This window comes from Triticum urartu, chromosome 3A (assembly GCF_056163025.1).
Source record: "Triticum urartu cultivar PI428250 chromosome 3A, HENAU_Tu73, whole genome shotgun sequence".
NCBI lineage: Eukaryota > Viridiplantae > Streptophyta > Magnoliopsida > Poales > Poaceae > Triticum > Triticum urartu.
The window spans coordinates 581,460,950-581,488,333 of NC_141875.1; positions in this window are offsets into that span (position 1 = coordinate 581,460,950).

Sequence of the window (27,384 nt, forward strand, 5' to 3'; positions counted from 1 at the left end):
GTGTCACTCCATGGGTTTATTGTTGCTACTTGGTAGACTTCGGCAAGGCTGCGGAGTGTCCTTTTTCGCATGTTATTTGGTGCGAAGGTCTCGAAGACTATTAATACCGTATTGGTGGCTTTCTGTGGCTTCCGGGATTAGGAGGTTTTCGCCAGTTTTGGCCACCTGCCGGAGTATCCAACATAATCTAAGGCTGTGAGTTGGTGTGGAGTCCTCTGTACTATGAATTTTACAGGGTCCATTAAGCCATCCTTCCAGTACGGTTCCATGCCCTGTAGAGGGTTTTTGCCTTTTGGTGTTTGGCCCGGGTGTCTGGCGATGATGCACCCTTTTATTTCGGACTGGGCTTGCATTAAGGGCCGGATTGTCCCAAAATTTTGTTTCGGTTTTCCAGGCGCTTTCCATCGCACAGTACTTTCATACTATGGACGCTAAGTCAACAAAGCGTGTAATATCACGGCGACTTATGGCGTTGAGTATTCCCTTGTCCGTGCAATTATTGCAGAAGGATGAAATTGTGTCTTCCTCGCGGTAGCCCTTTATCCTGTGCATAACCAGGAGGAATCTGGCCCAGTAATGATGTACTATTTCTTTGGGCTCTTGCCTGATTTGGGATAGATCACTAATGTTCAGGTGGGTGGGTGGAATTGAATCCGAAGCCTTACCCCTTCCGAGGCTCAGAGGCCGAGGAATTTCCGAACTCGAAAGTTTGGATTCCTGGATGTCGTCCAATGAATCCAGTCCGTCGCCTGATTCTCGGTTCAGGTCTTGAGTGATATCCTCCCCTCCACGGTCATCTGGTTTGGAGGGATCGGGAATCCAGACATAGCGAGTCCTTAGGATAGATGAAGGGTCGCCGCACTGTCCCTCTACCACGGCAACGTGATGGGTGGCTTGGGGAGAGTTAATCTCTCTCAGATCGGTTTTAGGCTCAATCTGGTCGTAATCCGTAGCGACTCCCAGGGCGGCGAAGCGATCCAAGAGCTCGTTTATGGAGTAAAGCTCTATTGGATTTAACTGCTCGGCAAGTTCCGAGTTGACATGAAGATTGTTTTCGATGTCTCGAGAGGTCATCTCGGCGTAGAAGCTGAATAGGTGGTCATAAGAAAACCACCTAGCCGGAGGGTTTGGCCGACAGCCAAAGCTCCCTTAGCAACGGTGCCATCTTTAAAGACGGGGCGAGGCATCCTTCCTGATGGCGACGACACAGAGGAACTCTCAATGAAAGCACCAATGTCGGTGTCAAAACCGGCGGATCTCGGGTAGGGGGTCCCGAACTGTGCGCCTAGGCCGGATGGTAACATGAGGCAGGGGACACGAAGTTTTACCCAGGTTCGGGCCCTCTCGATGGAGGTAAAACCCTACGTCCTGCTTGATTAATATTGATGATATGGGTAGTACAAGAGTTGATCTACCACGAGATCAGAGAGGCTAAACCCTAGAAGCTAGCCTATGGTATGATTGTCGATGTGTATGTTGTCCTACGGACTAAATCCTTCGGTTTATATAGACACCGAAGAGGGTTAGGGTTACATAAAGCCGGTTACAATGGTAGGAGATCTGAACATCCGTATCGCCAAGCTTGCCTTCCACGCCAAGGAAAGTCCCTTCCGGACACGGGACGGAGTCTTCAATCTTGTATCTTCATAGTCCAGGAGTCCGGCTGAAGGTATAGTTCGGCTATCCGAACACCCCCTAATCCAGGACTCCCTCACCAGGCATGAAGCAAAAGGTTCCTGCAAAGAGAATTCCAATATCTAAGGCCAGAGCATCTACTCAAGTCCCTTTGGGATCTGAACCCAAAGAGGCTGCTGCAGAAGGGAAGAAGAGGAAGGAGAGGATCAAAAAGACCACTGCTAGAGTTCTTGGGAGATCCTCAATCATGAGAGATTCTGAAGAGGAAGAGGAAGAAGAGGTTGCTGCACCAGCACTCAAGGCACAAAAGCTGATGGATGATGCTATAAAGTCAGGGGCTGCAACATCAAAGCCCAAAGAAGCACCCAAAGCAGCCTCCAAGCCCAAGAGTGCACCTAAGAGGAATACCAGGAGCATACTAGCTGCTGAGAAGAACAAGGCCCCAGTGCCTGAAGTTGCTGCTGATGAAGATGATGAAGGACAAGTCCTGAGGAAGCTCAAACCCAAGATTCCAGACCACAATGATGCTCATCCTGTGGCTGAGAACATGAAGATCAGGAGAGACTCAGGGTTGAGGCTATGGAGAGAGTCAGATCCATATGCCACCAGGAGAAGGACTGCTATTGATTACAGGTTCCACACAAAGGAACAACAGCATTTCTATGAGACAATCTTGTTGGACAAGAAGCCTATAGTGTGTGATATGAGGTGGGTCGACTGGATCTACATGAAGGAGAATGAAGAACACTATCCTGGAGTGTATGACAGCTTCAGTGCGTGTGGAGTTGCAGACTTTGTTGGGCAGAAGCTCACAAACTGGAATGATGAGCTCATTATGCAATTCTACTCCACAGCACATTTCTATCCAGATGGCAGAATAGTTTGGATGTCTGAAGGAATGAGATACCAATCAACTATTGAGGAATGGGCCAATCTGATCAATGCCCCAAAGGAAAGTGAAGATGACTTGGATGTTTATGCCAAGAAAAAGATGGATCACAATTCTATGTCACAGATGTACAAGGAGATCCCAGACAAAGCTCTTGAGACTTTCAAGTTTGGGTCAGTCCATTTTCTTCTGTCAGGACTGCCAACGATCAACTAGATCCTAAGGCACACTCTTTTACCCAAGTCAGGTGACCACAACATGATCAGAGGGCATGCAATTAATTTGCTACACATATTTGATGTGCCACAGAAATTCAAGGTCATGAGCCTCATGGTTGAGACTATCAAGAGGACAGCAGCAGACCAAAAGAGAAGTTGTGGATATGCCCCACAAATTTAGGAGTTGATTAACTCAAAAATGGGCACAGGAAAATATCTGTTGGATAAGGAACACTTTGTTCTCTATCCTGACTTTGAGGACAACCAAGTGGTTATGGATGAAGATGAACCATCCTCAGTACAAGCACAAGCCAAGAGAGAGAAGGCAAAAACAGAAAAAGCTGTAAGGATGCCAACTACTGAAGAAGCATCTCAGTATCTCCTGAAGAGCAAGCAAGATCAGCTTGGCTACCTGATTGCATCCACTCTGAGGATTGAGAAGGGACTGGCCACCCTGACTCAAAACCAGGAGAGCTTGGAAAGAATCGTGGAGCAAAAATTCTATGACTTGGATGTGAAGGTAACTGAGATTTAGTCTATTGTGGAGCAACTTCAAGATGATATGCAGGAGAGGAAGGGTAAGACAACCACTGATGCATTTGCTAGAGTGCCTAGAGCTCAGAGGTCTGCTGCAGTGCCTGTTCCAGACACCAGAGCCACGTCATCTGCACCAGCTACAGCTTCAGTGCCACCAGCTCCAGCACCTAATCCATCAGCTCCATCTACTTCGACTGAAGCCTTCGTTCTTGGAGTTCTCCGGACACCACCACCTGAAGACCAAGCTTGGGAGACGTTTTAGTGCTATGCATTTTCTATGAACTTTTTGGTAACTTGTTGCCAAAGGGGGAGAAACATGTATAGATCATAGGCTTCAAGAGAGAGCATTGCTTTTTATTCTCTCTTGCTTTGATGGTTGAACTTTGTTTGTCTTTTGATTGCTTGAGATACTATGCTATTATCTGTGAGACATTGATGATCATGTGGTTGATCATAAGCTACACTTATGCTTTTTAGATGATATTATCTTACTTATCCTTATATGATCATTCACTTTGCTTGGTGATGAGTGCATGTATTCAATCTTTATTATTTTGAGCGCTCCACCAAGATGTATGTGACATGGAAGAGTAACCCATGATCCTAACTCATTGTGCATTTGCAGTCCAAAGCAAATCTTAAGATATGCACAAATTTAAGGGGAGCTCTTGCTTTTCACATACTTCTCAAAGCGACAATATCTTTCACTCTTATTATCATTTGTCGAAGCTTTGATCTATATGTTGTCATCAATTACCAAAAAAGGGGAGATTGAAAGTGCAACTATCCCTGGGTGGTTTTGGTAATTCCTAACAACATATAGCTCATTGAGCTAACATTATTCCAAGATTAATATTTCAAGAAAATCTCAATGAATGGCATGGCATGGATGAGGAAAGTGGATCCCTCAAAATTCTAAGGACAAAAAGTTTGGCTCAAGATTGAAGCTCAAGACTCTACATTTTATATTTTAGTGATCCAAGATCACATTGAGTCTATAGGAAAAGCCAATACTATCAAGGAGGGATGAGGTGTTGCTTAATGGCTTGCTTGCTCAAAATGCTTAGTGATATGCTCCAAAATCCTCAACTACCTTCCCACATCCACATATGACCTAAACCAAAAGTCAAACTCGGCCCCACCGATTCTTTCTATCGGGCGCCACCGAGTTTCAAATGTCATAGCCACTGCCACAAACCCTAGGCAAATCGGTCTCACCGATAGGGATCTCGGTCTCACCGAGATGGGATTGTAATCTCTCTGTTTCCCTTCGTAATGTTTCGGTCTTACTGAGATGAGCGATCGGTCCCACCGAGATCGCAATGTAAACTCTCTGTTTCCCTTTTGTAACACTTCGGTCTCACCAAGATGAGCGAATCGGTCCCACTGAGTTTACCTGACCAACTCTCTGGTTAGCTTATTACCAAAATCGGTCCTACCGAGTTTGTGTAATCGGTCACACCGAGATTACGTTATGCCCTAACCCTAACCATATCGGTCCTACCGAGTTGCATCTCAGTCCCACCGAAAATCCTAACAGTCACTAGGTTTGCTGAATCGGTCCGACCGAGTTTAACCATTCGGTCCCACCGAGTTTGGCAAATTGTGTGTAATGGTTAGATTTTGTGTGGAGGCTATATATACCCCTCCACCCACTCTTCATTCATGGAGAGAGCCATCAGAACATACCTACACTTCCAATACACATTTTCTGAGAGAGAACCACCTACACTTGTGTTGAGGTCAAGATATTCCATTCCAACCATATGAATCTTGATCTCTAGCCTTCCCCAAGTTGCTTTCCACTCAAATCTTCTTTCCACCAAATCCAAATCCTGTGAGAGAGAGTTGAGTGTTGGGGAGACTATCATTTGAATCACAAGAGCAAGGAGTTCATCATCAACACACCATTTGTTACTTCTTGGAGAGTGGTGTCTCCTAGATTGGCTAGGTGTCACTTGGGAGCCTCCGACAAGATTGTGGAGTTGAACCAAGGAGTTTGTAAGGGCAAGGAGATCGCCTACTTCGTGAAGATATACCGCTAGTGAGGCAAGTCCTTCGTGGGTGACGGCCGTGATGGAATAGACAAGGTTGCTTCTTCGTGGACCCTTCGTGGGTGGAGCCCTCCGTGGACTCGCACAACCGTTACCCTCCGTGGGTTGAAGTCTCAATCAACGTGGATGTACGATAGCACCACCTATCGAAACCACGACAAAAACATCAGTGTCCCTAATTGTGTTTGAATCCTCCAAACCCTCCTCTTTACATTCTTGCAAGTTGCAGGCTTTACTTTCCGCTGCTCATATACTCTTTTGCATGCTTGCTTGAATTGTGTGGATATTGCTTGACTTGTGCTAAGATAGCTAAAATCTGCCAAGAACTAAAATTGGGAAACGGCTAGATTTTTATTTGGTCAAGTAGTCTAATCACCCCCCCTCTAGACATACTTTCGATCCTACATCAACATAGTGATGTTCACCATTGAAAACTACTCCATTTCACGTGATGATTGGTTATGGTTTAGTTGATTTGGATCACGTGATCACTTACAAGATTAGAGGGATGTCTTTCTAAGTGGGAGTTCTTAAGTAATATGATTAATTGAACTTAAACTTATCATGAACTTAGTACCTGATAGTATCTTACTTGTCTATGTTTGATTGTAGATAGATGGCCCGTGCTGTTGTTCCGTTGAATTTTAATGCGTTCCTTGAGAAAGCAAAGTTGAAAGATGATGGTAGCAATTACACGGACTGGGTCCGTAACTTGAGGATTATCCTCATTGCTGCTCAGAAGAATTACGTCCTGGAAGCACTGCTGAGTGCCAGGCCTGCTGCTGATGCAACTGACGATGTTAAGAACATCTGGCAGAGCAAAGCTGATGACTACTCGATAGTTCAGTGTGCCATGCTTTACGGCTTAGAACCGGGACTTCAACGACATTTTGAACGTCATGGAGCATATGAGATGTTCCAGGAGTTGAAGTTAATATTTCAAGAAAATGCCCGGATTGAGAGATATGAAGTCTCCAGTAAGTTCTACAACTGCAAGATGGAGGAGAATAGTTCTGTCAGTGAACATATACTCAGAATGTCTGGGTACCGTAATCACTTAACTCAGCTGGGAGTTAATCTTCCGGTTGATAGTGTCATTGATGGAGTTCTACAATCATTGCCACCAAGCTACAAGAGCTTCGTGATTAACTATAATATGCAAGGGATGGATAAGACAATTCCCGAACTCTTCGCAATTCTAAAGGTAGCGGAGGTAGAAATCAAGAAGGAGCATCAAGTGTTGATGGTCAATAAGACCACCATTTTCAAGAAAAAAGGTAAAGGGAAGAAGAAGGGGAACTTCAAGAAGAACAACAAGCAAGTTGCTGCTCAGGAGAAGAAACCCAAGTCTGGACCTAAGCCTGAAACTGAGTGCTTCTACTGCAAGCAGACTGGTGATAACCCACAAGTATAGGGGACCAATTGTAGCCTCTTTCGATAAGTAAGAGTGTCGAACCCAACGAGGAGCTAAAGGTAGAACAAATATTCCCTCAAGTTCTATCGACCACCGATACAACTCTACGCACACTTGACGTTCGCTTTACCAGAAACAAGTATGAAACTAGAAGTACTTTGTAGGTGTTGTTGGATAGGTATGCAAGATAATAAAGAGCAAGTAAATATAAAGTAGGGGCTGTTTATATGAAGACAGAACTAAATTAGTTTTAGTAAAGAGCTTTTGTCAACAATAAGGTTATTTGTCCCTAGGCAATCGATAACTAGACCGGTAATCATTATTGCAATTTTATTTGAGGGAGAGGCATAAGCTAACATACTTTCTCTACTTGGATCATATGCACTTATGATTGGAACTCTAGCAAGCATCCACAACTACTAAAGATTCATTAAGGTAAAACCCAACCATAGCATTAAAGTATCAAGTCCTCTTTATCCCATACGCAAACAACCTACTTACTCGGGTCTGTGCTTCTGTCACTCACGCCACCCACCATAAGCAAATCATAAGCATATTGCAAACCCTACAGCGGGAATCCCTCACGCTTGCGCGACACGGAGAGCACCATAGGACAGCACCAATAATAGAACATACAACTCAAACCAATCACAATCATCAAATAGCCATTACGACAAAATAGATCTACTCAAACATCATAGGACAGCCATACATCATTGGGAAATAATATATAGCGTTGAGCACCATGTTTAAGTAGAGATTACAGCGGGTAAGAGAGAGGTTACACCGCTGCATAGAGGGGGGAAGAGTTGGTAATGATGGCGGTGAAGTTGTTGGTGAAGATCGCGGTGATGATGATGGCTCCCGGTGGCACTCCGGTGCCACCGGAAGCGAGGGGGAGAGAGCCCCCCCGAGATTGGATCTATCTCTCTGTCTCTCTCTGGTTATGCGTTCCGTCCTGGCTCTGTTTCACCGTTTCGTATATATATGGAGATCCGTAACTCCGATTGGCCTGAAACCTTCGCCGTGATTTTTTTTCCGAATATTAGCTTTCTTGCGGCAAAAGAAGAGTGTCAACCGCCTTACGGTGGGCTCACGAGGGTAGGGGGCACGCCCTAGGGGGGGCACCCCCTGCCTCGTGACCACCTCGGGCACTGGTTCGCGTTGATTTTCCTTCTGAATTTTCCATATTTTCCAAAAATAAGCTCCGTCCGTTTTTATCCCGTTTGGACTCCGTTTGATATGGATATTCTGCGAAACCAAAAACATGCAACAGACAGGAACTGGCACTGGGCACTGGATCAATATGTTAGTCCCAAAAATAATATAAAAAGTTGCCAAAAAGTATATGAAAGTTGAATAATATTGGCATGGAACAATCAAAAATTATAGATACGACGGAGACGTATCAGCATCCCCAAGCTTAATTCCTGCTCGTCCTCGAGTAGGTAAATGATAAAAAAAGATAATTTTTGATGTGGAATGCTACCTAGCATAATCATGATCATATGTCTAATCATGGCATGAATATTAAGACACGAGTGATTCAAACCAATAATCTATCTTTTGACATAAAGACAATAATATTTCAAGCATACCAACCAAGCAATTATGTCTTATTGAAATAACATAGCCAAAGAAAGCTCATCACTACAAAATCATATAGTCTGGCTATGCTCCATCTTCACCACACAAAATATTTACATCATGCACAACCCCGATGACAAGCCAAGCAATTGTTTCATACTTTTGACGTTCTCAAACCTTTTCAACTTTCACGCAATACATGAGCGTGAGCCATGGACATAGCACTATAGGTGGAATAGAATGGTGGTTGTGGACAAAAAAAGGAGAAGATAGTCTCACATCAACTAGGCGTATCAACGGGCTATGGAGATGCCCATCAATACATATCAATGTGAGTGAGTAGGGATTTCCATGCAACGGATGCACTAGAGCTATAAGTGTATGAAAGCTCCAACTGAAACTAAGTGGGTGTGCATCCAACTTGCTTGCTCATGAAGACCTAGGGCATTTGAGGAAGCCCATCGTTGGAATGTACAAGCCAAGTTCTATAATGAAAATTCCCACTAGTATATGAAAGTGATAACTCAAGAGACTCTCTATATGAAGAACATGGTGCTACTTTGAAGCACAAGTGTGGTAAAAGGATAGTAACATTACCCCCTTTTTGCGGGCTTCTTTGGCCCCCCTTTTTTTATTTAGGCTTCTTTGGCCTCTCTTTTTTGGGCAATGCTCTAATAATGATGGTCATCACACTTTTATTTACTTACAACTCAATATTCAATTGGATATCTAGAACAAAGATATGACTCTATATGAATGCCTCCGGCGGTGTACCGGGATGTGCAATGATCTAGCGTAGCAATGACATCAAAAAACGGACAAGCCATGAAAACATCATGCTAGCTATCTTACGATCATGCAAAGCAATATGACAATAAATGCTCAAGTCATGAATATGATGATGATGGAAGTTGCATGGCAATATATCTCGGAATGGCTATGGAAATGCCATGATAGGTAGGTATGGTGGCTGTTTTGAGGAAGGTATATGGTGGGTTTATGGTACCGGCAAAAGTTGCGCGGTACTAGAGAGGCTAGCAATGATGGAAGGGTGAGAGTGCGTATAATCCATGGACTCAACATTAGTCATAAAGAACTCACATACTTATTGCAAAAATCTATTAGTCATCGAAACAAAGTACTACGCGCATGCTCCTAGGGGGATAGATTGGTAGGAAAAGACCATCGCTCGTCCCCGACTGCCACTCATAAGGAAGACAATCAATAAACACCTCATGCTCCGACTTCGTTACATAACGGTTCACCATACGTGCATGCTATGAGACTTGCAAACCTCAACACAAGTATTTCTCAATTTCACAATTACTCGACTAGCATGACTCTAATATCACCATCTTTATATCGCAAAACTATTGCAAGGAATCAAACATATCATATTCAGTGATCTACATTTATGTAGGATTTTATGACTAACCATGTTAATGACCAGTTCCTGTCATCTCTCTAAATAGATATAAGTGAAGCAAGAGAGTTTAATTCTTTATAAAAAAGATATACCCACACTCTAACAAATATAAGTGAAGCAAAAGAGCATTCTACAAATGGCGGTTGTCTAAGTGAAGAGAAACAGGCAATCCAAACTTCAAATGATATAAGTGAAGCACATGAAGCATTCTATAAAGCCATACTCAAAAGATATAAGTGAAGTGCAATGAGCATTCTATAAATCAACCAAGTACTATCTCATACCAGCATGGTGCATAAAAAGAAAAATAAAAACCTAAATGCAAAAGACGCTCCAAGACTTGCACATATCGCATGAACGAAACGAATCCGAAAACATACCGATATTTGTTGAAGAAAGAGGGGATGCCTCCCCAGCATCCCCAAGCTTAGACGCTTGAGTCTCCTTGAATATTTACTTGGGGTGCCTCGGGCATCCCCGAGCTTGAGCTCTTGCCTCTCTTCCTTCTTCTCACATCGAAACCTTCTCAATCATCAAACACTTCATCCACACAAAACTTCAACAGAAAACTCGGTAAGATCCGTTAGTATAATAAAGCAAATCACTACTCTAAGTACTGTTGCAAACCAATTCATATTTTGTTTTTGCATTGTGTCTACTGTAATATAACTTTTTCATGGCTTAATCCACTGATATAAATTGATAGGTTCATCAAAACAAGCAAACTATGCATCAAAAACAGAATCTGTCTAAAACAGAATAGTCTGTAGCAATCTGAACATTCACCATACTTCTGATACTTGAAAAATTCTACCAAAATTAGGAAAAATAAAAAATTTGTATAGGAAGACAGTGCAAAAGAATCAGAACCATTTCACGTTCCAGCTAAAAATGTAAAATCGCGCACTACAGCCAAAGTTTCTGTCCTGCACCGTACAAACCATCAAGCAAATGTAAACATCCTAAAGGCAAACCTTGGCACATTATTTTTATAATACAATGAAATTGTACAAGGGGATAATTATTTTTTTGAAAGGTTTCTGTAATTAAGATTCACAAAGTTCCCATGGGCATGAACAAAGTTCAAGGACATCCCCCACTTTCACAATGCTCGTCTCTCTCACTTTCACTTTTCTTTTTGAAAAAGCTTTGGGTTCCCCTCTTTATTTTTGTTGTTTTTAAACTATATGCAAGCACTCAACATAAATAAATGACTCTCTAAAACTTCCGGGTTGTCTCCTTGGCAACGCTTTCTTTAAAGCCATTAAGCTAGGCATATAGTGCTCAAGTAATGGATCCACCCGGATCCCAAGGTATATCAAAGCCAATTTTAATTAGCAATGATTTGTAATTTAGTAGTGAGCACAAAGTAACATATATCAAGCAATGATGAAGTCTAACTCTCTTCCTATGCATCGGCATGTCATAAAAGAACAATTCATGCACACATAGTAGAGGCCAATGCATAGTATAAACAGTTTCTTGCAATTTTATCGTATTGGAAACATAGAGAGGTGGAGATATAGTTCCTCTCTCATAATAATTGCAAGTAGGAGCAGCAAGCACATGCATATTATATTCATCAAAATCATCATGTGCAACGGTAAAAGGCAACCCATCAATGTAATCCTTAATAAGTGCAAACTTCACTGATATAGTGTAACCGGGAGAATTCAAAAAGATAATAGGACTATCATGCGTGGGTGTAATAGCAACAATTTCATGTTTAACATAAGGAACTGTAGCAAGTTCATCTCCATAAGCATCATTCATATTGGCATCTTGGCCACAAGCATAGCAAGCATCATCAAAAAGGGATATTTCAAGAGAATCAATGGGATCATAACAGTCACCATAGCAATCATCCTTCGGTAAGCATGAAGGGGAATTAAACAATGTATGAGTTGAAGAGTTACTCTCATTAGAAGGTGGGCACGGGTGATCAATCCGCTCTTTCTCCTTTTGTTCTTCGCTCTCCTCCTCATCTTTTTCATCCAATGAGCTCACAGTGTCATCAATTTCTTCTTCCATAGACTCCTACAAAATATTAGTCTCTTCTTGGACAGCGGAGTATTCCTCAATATATTGTTTAACATAGGTATTAGAAGCATAATTATCATAGCAATATTTAAGTATAGAAAAATTTTCAGATTTGTGAAAAGTAGCATCATACTTTTCAATCAAAGAAGCAATTTCATAAGCACCCTCAAAAGCAACAAATTCTTCAATTTGTTGAACATCATAGTAACTATAAACACCTTTAGCATAAGAAGATAAGATTCCATTATCAACAAACTCACATTGGCAGGGAAGGTGTTTCTTAGGGTTTTCAGAACAACAAGTAAAATCATATAGTTCACATAAATTCCAAGCATAGCATTGCAAACGTTGAATTTGACCCCATAATAATTTCCCTTTTTCAGATATACGGTGTCGCACATAACAAGCATGCTCATCTAAAGATTTGCCCTCGACTAAGCTAGTTGGGGTTTCAACACGAGCACATAGGGATCGAAGATGATCCAAGTAATAAGCTTCAGCAGTGTGATAGATTTTGATTGGTTCTTCAACCATTGGTTCAGTAGGTACAACTAATTTTTTGGTATTTTGCGTTTACTACCCATAACTAAAGATAGGAAACAACTAAGAACAGAAAATAAAAATTACTTAGTGATAAAGCAAACAAGCACACACGAGAATATTCACGCCACGCTATTGCTCCCCAGCAATGGCGCCAGAAAAAGGTCTTGATAACCCACAAGTATAGGGGATCAATTGTAGCCTCTTTCGATAAGTAAGAGTGTCAAACCCAACGAGGAGCTAAAGGTAGAACAAATATTCCCTCAAGTTCTATCGACCACCGATACAACTCTACGCACACTTGACGTTCGCTTTACCGGAAACAAGTATGAAACTAGAAGTACTTTGTAGGTGTTGTTGGATAGGTATGCAAGATAATAAAGAGCAAGTAAATACAAAGTAGGGGCTGTTTAGATGAAGACACAACTAAATTAGTTTTAGTGAAGAGCTTTTGTCAACAAGAAGGTTATTTGTCCCTAGGCAATCGATAACTAGACCGGTAATCATTATTGCAATTTTATTTGAGGGAGAGGCATAAGCTAACATACTTTCTCTACTTGGATCATATGCACTTATGATTGGAACTCTAGCAAGCATCCGCAACTACTAAAGATTCATTAAGGTAAAACCCAACCATAGCATTAAAGTATCAAGTCCTCTTTATCCCATACACAAACAACCTACTTACTTGGGTCTGTGCTTCTATCACTAACGCCACCCACCGTAAGCAAATCATAAGCATATTGCAAACCCTACTGTGGGAATCCCTCATGCTTGCGTGACACGGAGAGCACCATAGGACAGCACCAATAATAAAACATACAACTCAAACCAATCACGATCATCAAATAGCCATTAGGACAAAACAAATCTACTCAAACATCATAGGATAGCCATACATCATTGGGAAATAATATATAGCGTTGAGCACCATGTTTAAGTAGAGATTACAGCGGGTAAGAGAGAGGTTACACCGCTGCATAGAGGGGGGAAGAGTTGGTGATGATGGCGGTGAAGTTGTTGGTGAAGATCGCGGTGATGATGATGATGGCCCCCGGTGGCACTCCGGTGCCACCGGAAGCGAGGGGGAGAGAGCCCCCCTCCTTCTTCTTCTTCCTTGACCTCCTCCCTAGATGGGAGAAGGGTTTCCCCTCTGGTCCATGGCCTCCATGGCGTGGGAGGGGCGAGAGCCCCTCCGAGATTGGATCTATCTCTCTGTCTCTCTCTGGTTCTGCGTTCCGTCCTGGCTCTGTTTCACCGTTTCGTATATATATGGAGATCCGTAACTCCGATTGGCCTGAAACCTTCACCGTGATTTTTTTCCGAATATTAGCTTTCTTGCGGCAAAAGAAGAGCGTCAACCGCCTTACGGTGGGCTCACGAGGGTAGGGGCGCGCCCTAGGGGGGGCGCCCCCTGCCTCGTGACCACCTCGGGCACTGGTTCACGTTGATTTTCCTTCCGAATTTTCCATATTTCCAAAAATAAGCTCCGTCTGTTTTTATCCCGTTTGGACTCCGTTTGATATGGATATTCTGCGAAACCAAAAACATGCAACAGACAGGAACTGGTACTGGGCACTGGATCAATATGTTAGTCCCAAAAATAATATAAAAAGTTGCCAAAAAGTATATGAAAGTTGCAAAATATTGGCATGGAACAATCAAAAATTATAGATACGACGGAGACATATCAACTGGTCACTGGAAGCGGAACTGCCCCAAGTATTTGGCGGATAAGAAGGATGGCAAGGTGAACAAAGGTATATGTGATATACATGTTATTGATGTGTACCTTACTAGAGCTCGAAGTAGCACCTGGGTATTTGATACTGGTTATGTTGCTAATATTTGCAACTCGAAACAGGGACTACGGATTAAGCGAACACTGGCAAAGGACGAGGTGACGATGCGCGTGGGAAATGGTTCCAAAGTCGATGTGATCGCGGTCGGCACGCTACCTCTATATCTATCTTCGGGATTATTATTAGACCTAAATAATTGTTATTTGGTGCCAGCATTGAGCATGAACATTATATCTGGATCTTGTTTGATGCGAGACGGTTATTCATTTAAATCAGAGAATAATGGTTGTTCTATTTATATGGGCAATATCTTTTATGGTCATGCACCCTTGAAGAGTGGTCTATTTTTGATGAATCTCGATAGTAGTAATACACATATTCATAATGTTGAAGCCAAAAGATGCAGAGTTGATAATGATAGTGCAACTTATTTGTGGCACTGCCGTTTAGGTCATATCGCTGTAAAGCGCATGAAGAAACTCCATACTGATGGACTTTTGGAACCACTTGATTATGAATCACTTGGTACTTGCGAAACGTGCCTCATGGGCAAGATGACTAAAACGCCGTTCTCTGGAACTATGGAGAGAGCAACAGATTTGTTGGAAATCATACATACAGATGTACGTGGTCCAATGAATGTTGAGGCTCGTGGCGGATATTGTTATTTTCTCACCTTCACAGATGATTTAAGCAGATATCTACTTAATGAAGCATAAGTCTGAAACATTTGAAAAGTTCAAAGAATTTCAGAGTGATGTTGAAAACCATCATAACAAGAAAATAAAGTTTCTATGATCTGATCATGGAGGAGAATATTTGAGTTACGAGTTTGGTCTACATTTGAAACAATGCGGAATAGTTTTGCAACTCACGCCACCTGGAACACCACAGCGTAATGGTGTGTCTGAACGTCGTAATCTTACTTTACTAGATATGGTGCGATCTATGATGTCTCTTACAGATTTACCGCTATCATTTTGGGATTATGCTTTAGAGACGGCCGCATTCACATTAGATAGGGCACCATCGAAATCCGTTGAGACGACGCCTTATGAACTGTGGTTTGGCAAGAAACCAAAGTTGTCGTTTCTGAAAGTTTGGGGCTGCGATGCTTATGTGAAAAAGCTTCAACCTGATAAGCTCGAACCCAAATCGGAGAAATGTGTCTTCATAGGATACCCAAAGGAGACTGTTGGGTACACCTTCTATCACAGATCCGAAGGCAAGACATTCGTTGCTAAGAATGGATCCTTTCTAGAGAAGGAGTTTCTCTCGAAAGAAGTGAGTGGGAGGAAAGTGGAACTTGATGAGGTAACTATACCTGCTCCTCTATTGGAAGGTAGTTCATCACAGAAACCGGTTTCTGTGACGCCTACACCAATTAGTGAGGAAGTTAATGATGATGATCATGGAACCTCAGATCAAGTTACTACTGAACCTCGTAGATCTACCAGAGTAAGATCCGCACCAGAGTGGTACGGTAATCCTGTTCTGGAAGTCATGCTACTAGATCATGATGAACCTACGAACTATGAAGAAACGATGGTGAGCCCAGATTCCGCAAAATGGCTTGAGGCCATGAAATCTGAGATGGGATCCATGTATGAGAACAGAGTGTGGACTTTGGTTGACTTGCCTGATGATCGGCAAGCAATTGAGAATAAATGGATCTTCAAGAAGAAGACTGACGTTGACGGTAATGTTACTGTCTACAAAGCTCGACTTGTTGCGAAAGGTTTTCGACAAGTTCAAGGGATTGACTACGATGAGACTTTCTCACCCGTAGCGATGCTTAAGTCTGTCTGAATCATGTTAGCAATTGCCGCATTTTATGATTATGAAATTTGGCAAATGGATGTCAAAACTGCATTCCTGAATGGATTTCTGGAAGAAGGGTTATATATGATGCAACCGGAAGGTTTTGTCGATCCAAAGGGAGCTAACAAAGTGTGCAAGCTCGAGCGATCCATTTATGGACTGGTGCAAGCCTCTCGGAGTTGGAATAAACGCTTTGATAGTGTGATTAAAGCATTTGGTTTTATACAGACTTTTGGAGAAGCCTGTATTTACAAGAAAGTGAGTGGGAGCTCTATAGCATTTCTGATATTATATGTGGATGACATATTGCTGATTGGAAATGATATAGAATTTCTAGATAGCGTAAAGGGATACTTGAATAAGAGTTTTTCAATGAAAGACCTCGGTGAAGTTGCTTGCATATTGGGCATCAAGATCTATAGAAATAGATCAAGACGCTTAATTGGACTTTCACAAAGCACATACCTTGACAAAGTTTTGAAGAAGTTCAAAATGGATCAAGCAAAGAAAGGGTTCTTGCCTGTGTTACAAGGTGTGAAGTTGAGTAAGACTCAATGCCCGACCACTGCAGAAGATAGAGAGAAAATGAAAGATGTTCCCTATTGAGGGAGTCCTGGATTAGGGGGTCTCCGGACAGCCGGACTATCTCCATTGGCCGGACTGTTAGACTATGAAGATACAAGATTGAAGACTTGTCTCGTGTCCAGATGGGACTCTACTTGGCGTGGAAGGCAAGCTAGGCAATACGTATATGGATATCTCCTCCTTTGTAACCGACCTTGTGTAACCCTAACCCTCTCCGGTGTCTGTATAAACCAGAGGGTTTTAGTCCGTAGGACAACAATCACAACATACAATCATACCGTAGGCTAGCTTCTAGGGTTTAGCCTCTCTGATCTCGTGGTAGATCTACTCTTGTAACACCCATATCATCAATATCAATCAAGCAGGACGTAGGGTTTTACCTCCATCAAGAGGGCACGAACCTGGGTAAAACTTCGTGTCCCTTGCCTCCTGTTACCATCTGGCCTAGACGCACAGTTCGGGACCCCCTACCCGAGATCCGCCGGTTTTGACACCGACATTGGTGCTTGCATTGAGAGTTCCTCTGTGTCGTTGCCGTTAGGCTTGATGGCTCCTACTATCATCGGTAGCGATGCGGTCCAGGGTGAGACTTTTCTCCCCGGATAGATCTTCGTATTTGGCGGCTTTGCACTGCGGGCTAATTCGCTTGGCCATCTGGAGCAGATTGAAAGCTATGCCCCTGGCCATCAGGTTAGATTTGGAAGTTTGAACTACACGGCCGACATCCGCGGAGACTTGATCTTCGACGGATTCGAGCCACAGCTGGGCGCGCCGCACTGTCTCGATGGGCATGACCTAGCTCTGCCACCGGACGGTACTCCAGAGGCCGCGCCCACACCAGCTCCGACCCTTAGCTCGGAGCCAACTGCGCCAATCGAGGACGGGTGGCTAGACACCGCCTCAGGGGCTGCAGTCTAGACGGCGATCGAGCCAAATACCAGCATAATCCTCTGCGCAACCCGTGACTCCAAGGTGCCGGACTCCCTTCCGGACCCCGAACCATCCGCGCCCCTGCCAATCAAATCTGAGTGGGCGCCGGTCATGGAATTCACCGCCACGGATATCTTTCAGCACCCGCCCTTCGGTGACATTCTGAATTCACTAAGGTCTCTCTCTTTGTCAGGAGAGCCCTGGCTGGATTATGGCCAACAGGACTGGGATGCGGACGATGAAGAAATTCGACGCCCACCCACCACCCACTTTGTAGCCACCGTCAATGATTTAACCGACATGCTCGACTTCGACTCTGAAGACATCGACGGTATGGACGATGATGTAGGAGACGAACATGAACTAGCACCTATAGGGCACTGGAAAGCCACCTCGTCGTATGACATATACATGGTGGATACACCCAATGAAGGCAACGTCGACGAGATAGCGGAGGATGACCCCTCCAAGAAGCAACCCAAGCGCCGACGTCACCGGCGCCGCTCTAAGTCCCGCCAAAGCAAAAGTGGTGATACTGGCGCAGGAGATAATAACACTCCGGATAGCGCCAAAGACAATGAAAACCCCCTCCAGCAAGAGTTAGATCAGGAGGATGAAGGTGCCAGCTCTCCTGAGAGAGCGGCTGGCGGAGAGGAGGAGGATGACAATTACATGCCCCCCTCCGAAGACGAGGCAAGCCTCGGCAATGATGAATTCGCCGTTGCAGAGGATCCCATCGAACAAGAGCGCTTCAAGCGCAGGCTTATGGCCACGGCAAATAGCCTGAAGAAAAAGCAGCAGCAGCTTCAAGCTGATCAAGATCTGCTAGCTGACAAATGGACTGAAGTCCTCACAGCCGAGGAATATAAAATCGAGCGTCCCTCCAAGAGTTACCCAAGGCGCAGGTTACTACCCCGACTGGAGGAAGAAGCGTATGATACGGCTGACCGGACACCTCATGGCCGCGATAGAGAGGCATTCCTGCCGAAAGCTCAGCCTCCACCCCAACGCCATCCAAATAAAAAGGCATGGGGAGATACCCAGACCTGCGAGACATATTGGAGGACAAATCAAAGCACTCAAGATCGATCTACAGATCACGAGGGCGCACCACTCTATGAGACGGTAAACGTCACGCCAGATACAGTAAAAGCAAATCCGGCCGGGCTGAACACAGCGGGCAGGACCCATACGAGCTGCGTCGCGATATAGCCCAATACAGAGGCGTCGCACACCCCTTATGCTTCACAGACGAAGTAATGGAACATCAATTCCCAGAAGGTTTCAAACCTGTAAACATTGAGTCATATGATGGCACAACAGATCCCGCGGTATGGATTGAGGACTTCCTCCTCCACATCCACATGGCCCGCGGTGATGACTTACATGCCATCAAGTACCTCCCACTAAAACTCAATGGACCAGCACGGCATTGGCTTAATAGCTTGCCAGCGGACTCCATTAGCTATTGGGAAGATCTGGAAGCCGCATTCCTCGACAACTTTTAGGGAACTTATGTGCGACCACTAGACGCCGATGACTTGAGCCACATAATTCAGCAGCCAGAAGAGTCGGCCAGGAAATTCTGGACTCGGTTCCTTACAAAGAAAAACCAAATCGTCGACTGTCCGGATGCGGAGGCCTTAGCGGCTTTCAAGCACAACATCCGAGATGAGTGGCTAGCCCGGCACCTTGGTCAAGAAAAGCCAAAATCTATGGCAGCCCTCACGACGGTCATGACCCGCTTTTGTGCGGGAGAAGACAGCTGTTGGCTCGCAGTAACAACATATCAAATAACCATGGTACCTTAGATACCAAGGACGGCAACAGCAGGTCACGTCGGAACAAGCATAAGCACCGCATTAACGGCAAAAGTACTGAGGATACGGCAGTCAATGCCGGATTCAAAGGATCTAAACACGGTCAGCGGAAAAAGCCATTCAAACAAAGTACGCCGGGTCCGTCCAGCTTGGACCGTATACTCGATCGCTCGTGTCAAATACACGGCACCCCAGACAAGCCAGCCAATCACACCAACAGGGATTGTTGGGTGTTAAAGCAGGCCGACAAGTTAATCGCCGAAAACAAGGACAAGGGGCTGCATAGCGATGACGAGGAAGAACCCCGGCAGCCGCACACCAGAGGACAGAAGAGGTTTCTCCCGCAAGTGCGGACATTGAACATGATATACGCAACCCACATCCCCAAGAGGGAGCGGAAGCGAGCGCTCAGAGACGTATATGCGCTGGAGCCAGTCGCCCCGAAGTTCAACCCTTGGTCCTCCTGTCCGATCACCTTCGATCGCAGGGACCACCCCACTAGTATCCATCACGGCGGATTCGCCGCATTGGTCCTAGACCCAATCATCGACGGATTTCACCTCACTCGAGTCCTCATGGACGGCGGCAGCAGCCTGAACCTGCTTTATCAGGACATAGTGCGCAAAATGGGTATAGACCCCTCAAGGATCAAACCCACAAAGACGACCTTTAAAGGCGTCATTCCAGGCGTAGAGGCCCACTGCACAGGCTCAATTACACTGGAAGTGGTCTTCGGATCCCCGGATAACTTCCGAAGTGAAGGGTTAATCTTTGATATAGTCCCGTTCCGTAGTGGTTATCACACACTGCTCGGACGAACCGCATTCGCTAGATTCAATGCGGTACCACATTATGAATACCTCAAGCTCAAGATGCCAGGACCTCGCGGAGTTATTACAGTCAATGGAAACACAGAGCGCTCTCTCCGAACAGAGGAGCACACCGCGGCCCTCGCAGCAGAAGCGCAAAGCAGCCTCTCAAGGCAATCTACCAGTTCGGCGTTCCAGAGCCTCGACACCTTCAAGCGCGCTCGGGGCAATCGACAAATAGACCGCCTGGCGCGATCAGAGCTCGCGTAACAATACGACGGCCACCCCAATCCCAGCCCAACGACGTTGTTCGTGCTGCGCGTACATCATTACGCATTAAAAATACCATGGGCACAGATGGGGAGGGGGAGGCACAACTACGGCACATCCCAAAACGCGGCCTAAACCGCGCCAGGGGCTTCCCGTTTGGTTATTTTTCTTTTTCTTTCAGGACTTCAATCTCTGGAAACTATGTCCGGCAGCTCTATTGCCGAACACATGATACAGCAACCAAGGAGGCCGACGACTACGGAATTCCCAGGTGGATTACAGATTTCACATAATTCCTTAGCTCGCCCTTGGAAGGGACATAGTCCTACTCTTTTGCTCATTACACTATCTTTATCATTCTGCTTTAATGCAATTTTTTAATATACAATGCATGACATTACGAATATTATCGCATTTTTGTTATATGTATACATATCTATGTGTTCATTAATGACGCCTAGCAACCGTACACTCTGGTACGGCCAATGCACCAGGGGCTTACGTACCCACAATTTGGTGTGAAAAGTCCGAACACTTTTACAAGTGCGGCACCCCGAACTTATAGCATTATATGCATCAGCTCCGAATCATGTCTTTGGTCAAATGTTGGGTTTGCCCGGCTCCTATGTTTTGGTACCTTACATTCCGCTCTATCGGCTAAGGTAGCGCTAGGAGAACTACTGCGATTGTGCCCCGGTTCTGCCGGGCCGAGCACCTCAGTAGAGAAAGCTAAAACTGACTGTCATGATAATGCGAGAGACTGGTCGCTGTTCGGCGAGGTTTTCTGAGTCCCTAAAGACTTATGCCGCTTAGGGCGAGGGGCCGGCTCCGTCTGGCTTACAGGCGTGTATTGCGCCCCGAATTCGGCCTTCCGAATACCAGGGGCTTTGCTGAAATTTAAATTTATAGAATTCTATGGCTAAGTGAGAGTGATAAAGCATTATTAGTCCGGTTGCCTTGTTCGTTGTGCTGATCACCTCCCTCGAAGGACCCAAAGATGGGAACAAGAGTGCTCAGGTTTATCCCGAACACCCCGACACTCGTGGCATGGGGGCAGAAGCCGAGGACTAGCCATCTCTCAGATTGGATAAACAGCCAAACAGAAGGTAATATTTTAAATTCACACAAGCGTTGCATAGCACATATGAAACAAGTTTTCATTACACAGGATAAAAAACGAGCAAGTCTCATTCAAATATTACATTTTGTGAACACTCATCCGCGATAAGACGGGCGCCCGGTAGAACACCCTCGTAGTACATCTCGGGGTGACGGTGCTCCTTGCCCTCCGGCGGCCCCTCCTTGATAAGCTTCATGGTGTCTAGCTTGACCCACTGCGTTTTCACACGGGCGAAGGCCCGGCGTGCACCTTCAATGCAGACGGATCGCTTGACGACCTCCAACCATGGGCAGGCATCCACAAGCCACCTCACCAGGCCGAAGAAGCTGTTCGGAAGGGCGTCGCCAGACCACAACCGGACTATGAAGCCCTTCATGGCCTGATCGGCCGCCTTATGTAGCTCGGCCATCTGCTTTAGCCGGTCGCTCATTGGCACCTGATGTTCGGCCTCAGCATACTGAGACTAGAACAGCTTCTCTGTCGAGCTTCCGTCCTCGGCCTGGTAGAATAGTGCGGCATCGGACACACTGCGGGGCAAATCTACGTATGCTCCTGAAGAGCTCCGGATTCGGGTAAGTAATCGGTAATTCACCGTTGCATGTTTGCTTTGCATATAGAAAGCCTTACCCACCGCTATCTTCTTCATCGCGTCGATCTCCTGAAGGGCCTTCCGGCCTCGGCCTTGGCACTCTTCACGCTCTCACGGGCCGCGGCAAGCTCAGACTCTCTCGTCTTCAAGTCAAGCTCCAACGCCTCGTGCTTCGTCACGAGAGCTTGGAGCTCTTGATGCACCTCGCCCACCCGAGCCTCGTGCCTCTCTCCCTCGGTGCACTCCTAGGCCGCCTTTTCTTCGGCCTGGGACAGCGCTTGCTTCAGGGTCGCCACCTCGGTTGTGGCCCCTGGCAAACATACAATGATCCTGTCATTTAGCAATCGTGTCCTTTTTCTCATCTACAGACGGGGTATCACTTACCCTTGTTCTCCTCGAGCTGCCTCTTAGCAAGGCCGAGCTCCTTATGGGACCCCTCGAGGGCCTCCTTCAATACGGCAACCTCCGCAGTTAGTCCGGCAGACGCCAGCAGCGAAGCCTGCACATGCATATTGACATACTTATATTAGACTCCTGCAATATTATTTGATCCTCTGTTCGGCTTTTCTTTGTGAACACCGAACAAAGCATCAGGGGCTACTGTCTATGCGGTAACACTTCTACTACATTTTAAAATACTTACCTCGAAGCCTGTTAGAAGGCTAGTAGAGGCTTTAGTCAATCCGCTCTTGGCGGACTGAACCTTCTGGATCACCGCACTCATGATAGTGCGGTGCTCCTCCTCGATGGAAGCGCTGCGAAGTGCTTCCAACATAGTGTCCAGCGCCTCTGGGTGGACAGAGGTCACCGGCACTGGTGTCTCACCCTCCCTAGAAGGGGATCGCCTGCCCGATCTCGGATCCGTTGGAGGGTCCGGCGCGGTGTTCGGCTGAGGGCCGAACTCGGAGCTTCCGGGGACCCCGTCCCCTCGGCTCCCGGAGTCCGGAAGGTCGCCTTGAGGCGCCTCTGGGACCATCCCCCCGATCCGGTGCCTCTTGAGACAGCACCTCGGTGTCGTCGGCTGGATGAGGGGAGGTGGCTGTCGGGACTGGATCGCTATCCATGTCCGACGCGCCCAGGGAGCCGTCCGAGGATACCTCGATATTGGCTCGGGGCGGCCTGCACAATTGAGTTCGGCGTTAGGGAAAGCAATGCGACAAAGGAATCCTAGGGGTTACTTTGGTATCCAAATACTTACGATCTCCCCTGGGGCTTGCCCCTGGGCAACCACTCGTCTTCAATTTGGTCGGCGGCGGTGGAGCTGTCCGGAAGGAGCGTCCTTCCCTTCTTGGACCCTTCGGCCTCCCCAGTAGGGGCGGCCTTCCTTTTCTTGTCTCCCCCAGTTGGTGGGGGAGCCTCCTCTTCCTCTTCCTCGTCTTCGGGGGAAGAGTGCACCGCAGAGTCATCGGACGGTGAGTCCGACGACGCCTGGCGTCGGGAACTCTTTCGAGCTCCCTTGGCCTTCTTAGTCTTCTCCGGCACCTTATAAGGGGCCGGAGTCAGCATCTTCATCAGAAGAGCGTCTGCGGGGCCTTCGGGTAAGGGAGTCGGACAGTCGATCTGTCCGGCCATCTTCTGCCAGTCCTGTCAAAATTACGGGAGTTTAGATCCCGCATAGAGCCAATCTGTATATATATATATATAACAAATATCTTGTAAGAGGTAAAACAACTTACCGCACTGGCGTGGCGCTTCGCACTGAATCCGCGATCCTCATTAATGGGGGGAGGGACCGCGTCGCCCTTGAACAGCACCCTCCAGGCATCTTCATGAGTCGTGTTGAAGAGCCTGTTCAGAGTTCGGTGCTGCGCCGGATTGAACTCCCACAAGGTAAACTCCCGTTGTTGGCACGGGAGTATCCGGCGAACGAGCATAACCTGGACTATGTTGACAAACTTGAGCTTCTTATCCACCATGTTCCGAATACATGACTGGAGTCCGGTTAGCTCTTTTGAATTACCCCAGGACAGGCCCTTCTCTTTCCAGGAGGTGAGCCGCATGGGATGCCAGATCGGAACTCGGGGGCCGCTACCCATGCAGGGTCGCGCGGCTCGGTGATATAGAACCACCCCGATTGCCACCCCTTTATGGTGTCCACGAAGGTGCCCTCGAGCCATGTGATGTTGGGCATCTTGCCCACCATGGCGCCTCCGCACTCCGCCTGGCGGCCGCTCACTACCTTCGGCTTGACATTGAAGGTCTTCAGCCATAAGCCGAAGTGGGACTTGATGCGGAGGAAAGCCTCGCACATGACGATAAACGCCAAGATGTTGAGGATGAAGTTCGGGGCCAGATCGTGGAAATCCAGGCCGTAATAAAACATGAGCCCCCAGACGAAGGGATGGAGAGGAAATCCCAGTCCGCGGAGGAAACGAGTGAGGAATACCACCCTCTCATGGGGCTCGGGGGTGGGGATGAGCTGTCCCTCATCTGGGAGCCGGTGCGCGATGTCGTCGTGCAGGTATACGGCTCTCCTCAGTTTCTTGACGTCTCCCTCCGTGACGGAGGAGACCATCCACTTGCCTCCCGCTCCGGACATGGTTGGAGAAGGTTGAGGTGGAAGTGAGAGCTTGGGCGCTAGAGCTCGAGTATGCGGGAGCGGATGAGCAGAGGAGGAAGAAGGCGTGGATAGAAAGGTGAATCCTTATCCCTTTATATGGGCGGACAAAATTAAACGTCCCCACTTGCCTAGTAAAACTCGCTTATCCCCCAAGCGCCGCAATTGATGGCGCGGTTGGGTTACCCACGCCCCTATTGATGGGAATCCCGTAATAGGGGGACACGATCTCTACTTTGACAAGATGTGTCGAAAAACTGCCTCGCGTTATGTGCGGGGCTGGTTAAAAGTAACGGTTCGAATAATCACCGGGCATGACATAAAGTCATGTTGCCAAACCAAGCTAGCGGATTAGATCTGCGAAAGCATTATTCTCTACGGTGAAGTGTGGAAATTATTTTGCAGGTCGGACACTATCCTCGTATTCAAATTCTTCTGTGATGTATTCGGAGAAGGAACCCGCCTTGCAATGCCGAAGACAATTGCACGCAGGACTCATCGTCATTGAAGCCTGGTTCAGGGGCTACTAAGGGAGTCCTGGATTAGGGGGTATCCGGACAGCCGGACTATCTCCATTGGCCGGACTGTTAGACTATGAAGATACAAGATTGAAGACTTCGTCTCGTGTCCGGATGGGACTCTACTTGGCGTGGAAGGCAAGCTAGGCAATACGTATATGGATATCTCCTCCTTTGTAACCGACCTTGTGTAACCCTAACCCTCTCCGGTGTCTATATAAACCGGAGGGTTTTAGTCCGTAGGACAACAATCACAACATACAATCATACCATAGGCTAGCTTCTAGGGTTTAGCCTCTCTGATCTCGTGGTAGATCTACTCTTCTAACACCCATATCATCAATATCAATCAAGCAGGGTATAGGGTTTTACCTCCATCAAGAGGGCCCGAACCTGGGTAAAACTTCGTGTCCCTTGCCTCCTGTTACCATCCGGCCTAGACGCACAGTTCGGGACCCCCTACCCGAGATCCGCCGGTTTTGACACCGACACCTATGCTTCAGCCATAGGCTCTATCATGTATGCAATGCTGTGTACCAGACCTGATGTGTGCCTTGCTATAAGTCTAGTAGGGAGGTACCAAAGTAATCCAGGAGTGGATCACTAGACAGCGGTCAAGAACATCCTGAAATACCTGAAAAGGACAAAGGATATGTTTCTCGTTTATGGAGGTGACAAAGAGCTCATCGTAAACGGTTACGTTGATGCAAGCTTTGACACTGAACCGGACTATTCTAAATCGCAAACTGGATACGTGTTTACATTGAACGGTGGAGCTGTCAGTTGGTGCAGTTCTAAACAAAGCGTTGTGGCGGGATCTACATGTGAAGCGGAATACATAGCTGCTTTGGAAGCAGCAAATGAAGGAGTCGGGATGAAGGAGTTCATATCCGATCTAGGTGTCATACCTAGTGCATCGGGTCCAATGAAAATCTTTTGTGACAATACTGGTGCAATTGCCTTAGCGAAGGAATCCAGATTTCACAAGAGAACCAAGCACATCAAGAGACGCTTCAATTCCATCCGGGATCTAGTCCAGGTGGGAGACATAGAAATTTGCAAGATACATACGGATCTAAATGTTTCAGACCCGTTGACTAAGCCTCTTCCACGAGCAAAACATGATCAGCACCAAGGCTCCATGGGTGTTAGAATCATTACTGTGTAATCTAGATTATTGACTCTAGTGCAAGTGGGAGACTGAAGGAAATATGCCCTAGAGGAAATAATAAAGTTATTATTTATTTCCTTATATCATGATAAATGTTTATTATTCATGCTAGAATTGTATTAACCGGAAACATATTACATGTGTGAATACATAGAAAAACAGGTTGTCACTAGTATGCCTCTACTTGACTAGCTCGTTGATCAAAGATGGTTATGTTTCCTAACCATGGACATGAGTTGTCATTTGATTAACGGGGTCACATCATTAGGATAATGATGTGATTGACATGACCCATTCCGTTAGCTTAGCACCCGATCGTTTAGTACGTTTCTATTGCTTTCTTCATGACTTATACATGTTCCTATGACTATGACATTATGCAACTCCCGTTTACCGGAGGAACACTTTGTGTGCTACCAAACATCACAACGTAACTGGGTGATTATAAAGGTGCTCTACAGGTGTCTCCAAAGGTACTTGTTGGGTTGGCGTACTTCGAGATTAGGATTTGTCACTCCGATTGTCGGAGAGGTATCTCTGGGCCCTCTCGGTAATGCACATCACTTAAGCCTTGCAAGCATTGCAACTAATGAGTTAGTTGCGGGATGATGTATTACGAAACGAGTAAAGAGACTTGCCGGTAGTGAGATTGAACTAGGTATTGAGATACCGACAATCGAATCTCGGACAAGTAACATACCGATGACAAAGGGAACAATGTATATTGTTATGCGGTTTGACCGATAAAAGATCTTCGTAGAATATGTGTGAGCCAATATGAGCATCCAGGTTCCGCTATTGGTTATTGACCGGAGACGTGTCTTGGTCATGTCTACATAGTTCTCGAACCCGTAGGGTCCGCATGCTTAATATTTCGATGACAGTTATATTATGAGTTTATATGCTTTGATGTACCGAAGGTTGTTCGGAGTTTCGAATGTGATCACAGACATGACGAGGAGTCTCGAAATGGTCGAGACATGAAGATTGATATATTGGAAGCATATGTTTGGATATCAGAATTGTTCTGGGTGAAATCGGGATTTTACCGG